Source organism: Quercus lobata, unplaced genomic scaffold, assembly GCF_001633185.2.
Source record: "Quercus lobata isolate SW786 unplaced genomic scaffold, ValleyOak3.0 Primary Assembly Scq3eQI_337, whole genome shotgun sequence".
In the NCBI taxonomy this organism is placed as follows: Eukaryota; Viridiplantae; Streptophyta; class Magnoliopsida; order Fagales; family Fagaceae; genus Quercus; species Quercus lobata.
The window spans coordinates 74,446-80,612 of NW_022154746.1; positions in this window are offsets into that span (position 1 = coordinate 74,446).

Here is a 6,167-nt window from a genome sequence, read left to right on the forward strand (position 1 = left end):
GAAAAAAAATTTAGTCCCCAATTCCGTTCATACTTGAACCGGGCAAGAAAATTCCGGAAGAAATAGTAAAAAAATTCAAAAAATTATTAAACCTCTTCCCGGCATTATTTTTAGCCAAAACGGGATAAGATAGGCCAAAAAAGTGAAAACAAAATTTTAGTCCCGAATTCCGTTAATAGCCGACCCGGGCGAGAAAATTCCGAAAAAAATAGTAAAAAAATTCAAAAAATTAGAATCCTTTGTCCCAGCATAGTTTCTAGCCAAAACGGGGTGATATAGGCCGAAAAAGTGAAAACAAAATTTGAGTCCCGAATTCCGTTCATACTCAACCTGGACAAGAAAATTCAGGAAAAAGTAATAAAAGAATTCAAAAAATAATAAAACCTCTTCCCGGCGTAATTTTTAGCCAAAACGGGATGAGAATGACCGAAAAAGAGAGAAAAAAATTTTTGTCCCGAATTCCGTTCAGACTCGACCCGAGAAAGAAAATTCTGAAAAAAATAGTAAAAAAATTCAGAAATTATAAAACCACTTCTTGGCATTATTTCTAGCCAAAACGGGATGTGATAGGCCGAAAAACTGAAAACAAAATTTTAGTCCCGAATTCCGTTCTTACACGACCCGAGAAAGAAAATTCCGAAAAAAATAGTAAAAAAATTGAAAAAATTGTAAAACCTCTTCCCGGCATTATTTCTAGCCACAACGGGAAGACATAGGCCGAAGAAGTGAAAACAAAATTTTAGTCCCGAATTCCGTTCTTACACGACCCTGGCAAGAAAATTCCGAAAAAATAGTTAAAAAATTCAAAAAATTATAAATACTCTTCCTGGCATTATTTCTAGCCAAAACGAGATGAGATAGGCCAAAAAATTGATAGCAAAATTTTAGTCCCGAATTCCGTTCATACTCGACCCAGGCATGAAAATTCCGAAAAAAATTGTAGAAAAATTCAAAAAATTAGAAAACCTCTACCCGGCATTATTTTTAGCCAAAACGGGATTAGATAGGCCGAAATAGAGAAAAAAAAAATTTAGTCCCTAATTCCGTTCATACTTGGCCCGGACAAGAAAATTCCGGAAAAAATAGTAAAAAAATTCAAAAAATTATAAAACGTCTTCCCGGTAATATTTTTTGCCAAAACGGGATGAGATTTGCCGAAAAAGATCAAACAAAATTTTAGTCCCGAATTCCGGTCTTACACGACCCCGGCAAGAAAATTCCGAAAAAATAGTAAAAAAATTCAAAAAGTTATTAAACCTCTTCCCAACATTATTTTTAGCCAAAACGGGATGAGATAGTTCGAAAAAGAGAAAAAAAAAATTATAATCCCTAATTCCGTTCAAACTCGACCCGGACAAAAAAATTCTGGAAAAAACAATAAAAGAATTCAAAAAATGATAAAACCTCTTCCCGGTGTTATTTTTACCAAAACGGGATGAGAAAGACCGAAAAAGAGGGAAAAAAATTTTAGTCCCGAATTCCGTTCAGACTCGACCCGAGAAAGAAAATTCCGAAAAAAATAGTAAAAAATTTCAAAAAATTATAAAACCTCTTCCTTGCATTATTTCTAGCTAAAACGGGATGTGATAGGCCGAAAAAGTGAAAACAAATTTTTAGTCCCGAATTCCGTACTTACACGACCCGGGCAAGAACATTCCAAAAAAAAATTAAAAAAATTCAAAAAATTATAAAACCTCTTCCCGGCATTATTTCTAGCCACAACGGGATGAGATAACCGAAAAAGTGAAAACAAAATTTTAGTCCCGAATCCCGTTTTTACACGACCCGGCAAGAAAATTCCGAAAAAAAAGTAAATAAATTCAAAAAATTATAACTACTCTTCCTGGCATTATTTCTAGCCAAAACGAGATGAGATATGCCAAAAAATTGAAAGCAAAATTTTAGTACCGAATTCCGTTCATACTCGACCCGGGCATGAAAATTCCGAAAAAAATAGTAAAAAAATTCAAAAATTAAAAAAGCTCTACCCGGCATTATTTTTTGCCAAAACGAGATTAGATAGGCCGAAATAGAGAAGAAAAAAACTTTTAGTTCCCAATTCCGTTCATACTTGACCCGGGCAAGAAAATTCCGGAAGAAATAGTAAAAAAATTCAAAAAATTATTAAACCTCTTCCCGGCATTATTTTTAGCCAAAACGGGATGAGATAGGCCGAAAAATTGAAAACAAAATTTTAGTCCCGAGTTCCGTTCATAGCCGACCCGGGAGAGAAAATTCTGAAAAAAATAGTAAAAAAATTCAAAAAATTAGAATCCTTTTTCCCAGCATAGTTTCTAGCCAAAACGGGGTGATATAGGCCGAAAAAGTGAAAACAAAATTTGAGTCCCGAATTCCGTTCATACTCGACCCGGACAAGAAAATTCAGGAAAAAATAATAAAAAAATTCAAAAAATAATAAAACCTCTTCCCGGCGTAATTTTTAGCCAAAACGGGATGAGAATGACCGAAAAAGAGAGAAAAAAATTTTAGTCCCGAATTCCGTTCAGACTCGACCCGAGAAAGAAAATTCTGAAAAAAATAGTAAAAAAATTCAGAAATTATAAAACCACTTCTTGCCATTATTCCTAGCCAAAACGGGATGTGATAGGCCAAAAAAGTGAAAACAAAATTTTAGTCCCGAATTCCGTTTTTACATGACCCAGGAAAGAAAATTCCGAAAAAAATAGTTAAAAAATTGAAAAAATTGTAAAACCTCTTCCCGGCATTATTTCTAGCCACAACGGGAAGACATAGGCCGAAAAAGTGAAAACAAAATTTTAGTCCCGAATTCCGTTCTTACACGACCCTGGCAAGAAAATTCCGAAAAAATAGTAAAAAAATTCAAAAAATTATAAATACTCTTCCTGGCATTATTTCTAGCCAAAACGAGATGAGATAGGCCAAAAAATTGATAGCAAAATTTTAGTCCCGAATTCCGTTCATACTATACCCGGGCATGAAAATTCCGAAAAAAATTGTAGAAAAATTCAAAAAATTAAAAAACCTCTACCCGGCATTATTTTTAGCCAAAACGGGATTAGATAGGCCGAAATAGAGAAAAAAAAAATTTAGTCCCTAATTCCGTTCATACTTGACCCGGGCAAGAAAATTCCAGAAAAAATAGTAAAAAAATTCAAAAAATTATAAAACGTCTTCCCGGTAATATTTTTTGCCAAAACGGGATGAGATTTGCCGAAAAAGAGCAAACAAAATTTTAGTCCCGAATTCCGTTCTTAAACAACCCCGGCAAGAAAATTCCGAAAAAATGGAAAAAAAATTCAAAAAATTATAAAACCTCTTCCCGGCTTTATTTTTAGCCAAAATGGGATGAGATAGGCCGAAAAAGAGAAAACAAAATTTCACTCCCAAATTTCGTTTATACTCGACCCGGGCTAGAAAATTCCGAAAAAAATTGTAAAAAAATTCAAAAAATTATAAAACCTCTTCCCGGCTTTATTTTTAGCCAAAACGGGATGAGATAGGCCGAAAAAGAGAAAACAAAATTTTGGTCCCGAATTCCGTTCTTACACGACCCGGGCAAGAAAATTCCGAAAAAAAAATCGTAAAAAAATTCAAAAAATTGTAAAACCTATTCCCGGCATTATTTCTAGCCAAAAAGGGATGAGATAGGCCAAAAAAGTGAAAAAAAAAAAAATTTAAGTCCCGAATTCCGTTTTTACTCGACCCGGGCAATAAAATTCTGATAAAAATAGTAAAAAAATTCTAAAAGTTATTAAACCTCTTCCCAACATTATTTTTAGCCAAAACGGGATGAGATAGTTCAAAAAAGAGAAAAAAAAAAAAATTATACTCCCTAATTCCGTTCATACTCAACCCGGACAAAAAAATTCTGGAAAAAATAATAAAAAAATTCAAAAAATGATAAAACCTCTTCCCGGTGTTATTTTTACCAAAACGGGATGAGAAAGACCGAAAAAGAGAAAAAAAAATTTTAGTCCCGAATTCCGTTCAGACTCGACCCGAGAAAGAAAATTCCGAAAAACATAGTAAAAAATTTCAAAAAATTATAAAAGCTCTTCCTGGCATTATTTCTAGCTAAAACGGGATGTGATAGGCCGAAAAAGTGAAAACAAATTTTTAGTCCCGAATTCCGTTCTTACACGACCTGGGCAAGAAAATTCCAAAAAACAAAGTAAAAAAATTCAAAAAATTATAAAACCTCTTCCCGGCATTATTTCTAGCCACAACGGGATGAGATAGGCCGAAAAAGTGAAAACAAAATTTTAGTCCCGAATTCCGTTCTTACACGACCCGGGCAAGAAAATTCCGAAAAAAAAGTAAAAAAATTCAAAAAATTATAACCACTCTTCCTGGCATTATTTCTAGCCAAAACGAGATGAGATATGCCAAAAAAGTGAAAACAAAATTTGAGTCCCGAATTCCGTTCATACTCGACCCGGACAAGAAAATTCAGGAAAAAATAATAAAAAAATTCAAAAAATAATAAAACCTATTCCCGGCGTAATTTTTAGCCAAAACGGGATGAGAATGACCGAAAAAGAGAGAAAAAATTTTTTGTCCCGAATTCCGTTCAGACTCAACCCGAGAAAGAAAATTCTGAAAAAAAATAGTAAAAAAATTTAGAAATTATAAAACCACTTCTTGGCATTATTTCTAGCCAAAACGGGATGTGATAGTCCGAAAAAGTGAAAACCAAATTTTTGTCCCGAATTCCGCTTTTACACGACTCGGGAAAGAAAATTCCGAAAAAAATAGTAAAAAAATTGAAAAAATTGTAAAACCTCTTCCCGGCATTATTTCTAGCCACAACGGGAAGACATAGGCTGAAAAAGTGAGGACAAAATTTTAGTCCCGAATTCCGTTCTTACACGACCCTGGCAAGAAAATTCCGAAAAAATAGTAAAAAAATTCAAAAAATTATAAATACTCTTCCTGGCATTATTTCTAGGCAAAACGAGATGAGATAGGCCAAAAAATTGATAGCAAAATTTTAGTCCCGAATTCCGTTCATGCTCGACCCGGGCATGAAAATTCCGAAAAAAATTGTAGAAAAATTCAAAAAATTAAAAAACCTCTACCCGGCATTATTTTTAGCCAAAACGGGATTAGATAGGCCGAAATAGAGAAAAAAAAAATTTAGTCCCTAATTCCGTTCATACTTGACCCGGGCAAGAAAATTCCGGAAAAAATAGTAAAAAAAATTCAAAAAATTATAAAACGTCTTCCCGGTAATATTTTTTGCCAAAACGGGATGAGATTTGCCGAAAAAGAGCAAACAAAATTTTAGTCCTGAATTCCGTTCTTACACGACCCCGGCAAGAAAATTCCGAAAAAATGGTAAAAAAATTCAAAAAATTATAAAACCTCTTCCCGGCTTTATTTTTAGCCAAAACGGGATGAGATCGGCCGAAAAAGAGAAAACAAAATTTTAGTCCCGAATTCCGTTCTTACACGACCATGGCAAGAAAATTCCGAAAAAAAATAGTATAAAAATTCAAAAAATTATAAAACCTATTCCCGGCATTATTTCTAGCCAAAAAGGGATGAGATAGGCCAAAAAAGTGAAAAAAAAAAATTTAAGACCCGAATTCCGTTTTTACTTGACCTGGGCAAGAAAATTCTGATAAAAATAGTAAAAAAATTCTAAAAGTTATTAAACCTCTTCCCAACATTATTTTTAGCCAAAACGGGATGAGATAGTTCCAAAAAGAGAAAAAAAAAATTATAATCCCTAATTCTGTTCATACTCGACCCGGACAAAAAAATTCTGGAAAAAATAATAAAGAAATTCAAAAAATGATAAAACCTCTTCCCGGTGTTATTTTTACCAAAACGGGATGAGAAAGACCAAAAAAGAGAAAAAAAAATTTTAGTCCCGAATTCCGTTCAGACTCGACCCGAGAAAGAAAATTCCGAAAAACATAGTAAAAAATTTCAAAAAATTATAAAAGCTATTCCTGGCATTATTTCTAGCTAAAACGGGATGTGATAGGCCGAAAAAGTGAAATTAAATTTTTAGTCCCGAATTCCGTTCTTACACGACCCAGGCAAGAAAATTCCAAAAAAAAAGTAAAAAAATTCAAAAAATTATAAAACCTCTTCCCGGCATTATTTCTAGCCACAACGGGATGAGATAGGCCGAAAAAGTGAAAACAAAATTTTAATCCCGAATTCCGTTCTTACAC